This window comes from Dreissena polymorpha, chromosome 8 (genome assembly GCF_020536995.1).
Source record: "Dreissena polymorpha isolate Duluth1 chromosome 8, UMN_Dpol_1.0, whole genome shotgun sequence".
Lineage (NCBI taxonomy): Eukaryota > Metazoa > Mollusca > Bivalvia > Myida > Dreissenidae > Dreissena > Dreissena polymorpha.
This window is the reverse complement of record NC_068362.1, coordinates 43,666,799-43,668,333: the sequence shown is the minus strand read 5'-3', so window position 1 is coordinate 43,668,333 and position 1,535 is coordinate 43,666,799.

Genomic DNA, 1,535 nt, shown 5'->3' with positions numbered 1-1,535 from the left:
TCACAGCCATCCTTTCCTCGCATGTCATTTATTTTCATTAAATGTTTGTTTTGCAACAGTCATTGGAAAACCAATTGGTTAATTCAATTTTTAAATTGTATGGACTTTTGACACAAGTCAACAGGGAAAAAGTGAAGAAAGTCTGACCGAACCAAACCCTGATTTTTCCCTGATTCAGGAACTTTTCCAAAATTTCCGGACTTTTCCCTGACTGAAAAAAGTGAGTGTTTTCCAGGTTTTCCCTGATTTCCAAGTTGGCTGGGAACCCTGCCCGACAGTGCACATATGACCCTGAGGTGTTACCCTAGGTGTAATATGTGCACTGAGACGGTCGGGTTTAAAGAGTTTAAATTTATACCTTGAGGATTTGGCTTCTTCAGGAACATTTTTTTTTAATCTCACTTGTTACAATACACCTTCCTAAAAAAAGGAGCCACATTTTTATGCTGATCTATAAATGGGTCTAAGTAAATATATATAATAGTAAAATTCAATCTTTTAAGTCATTGGTCTTTGATCACTAAACAACTAGAGCTTTGTCACAGACGTGACGAATATCGCCACATGCTGCATTGACACAGAATATTTTGCACAAAATAAGAAAAACTTATTCTACCAAGTTTCATGTTGACAGTTAAACCAAACTCAAGTTATTGAGTGGAAACCATGATACGGATCAATTCTCTTTTCTTTTTTTTAAGTCACTGTGACCTTGACCTCCATAGAATCATTAAAGCAATCCGAGGCGAGGGTCTTGTCAATAGCATCATTTAAACAGAGTTTCATTACGGTATCTCATATGAAATAGAAATTATTTATTGGAAACCATTATTCTATCTTTAGCCACAGTGACCTTGACCTTCCTTACTAGATTCAAGTTTTTAAGGCTTCATTTCCAACCCTAATAGAATGATGAGCAGCAAACGGCATAAAAACCTGAACAGAGTGCGAGTTACTCCCAGGCTGTTCTGGTTTTATGCTGGTTGCATTTAGCCTTTTTACTCTGCGTCTGAGAGGGAAAGGGTTTTTAAAGCATATTAAGCTTATCGTCATAAATAAATACAAGTATACAATAACAAAATATGTTTATACTAAATACAAAACATTCATCATTTTAAAGAACATTTAATTTGAATAACCATAAAATAAATATGGATCTTGAGAATGCCACATGGTTAAGGTTAAGGAATAGTGACCACACACTGTCAAGTTCATTATAATGTAATAGTTGTTGCAATTATTAAATTATTCATTATAATGTAATAGTTGTTGCAATTATTAAAGTATATGATTATCTGTGTGAAAAAATATAATAATTTTAAACTACATATATATGACATTTTCTCTTATATTTAAGAATTTTGAACTTTACTAACACATCTAGCTTTCTTAACACAGTTAATTTAACCAAGGCTTTTTCCTTCTTATAGAATGGCAGTTTTTCACAAATTTTGAGAAGTTTGCGACTCAAATTTTCACAATTAAAAGAACTGAGCAACCTAATTTTTACATCTATTTCAAATGTATGACTCATT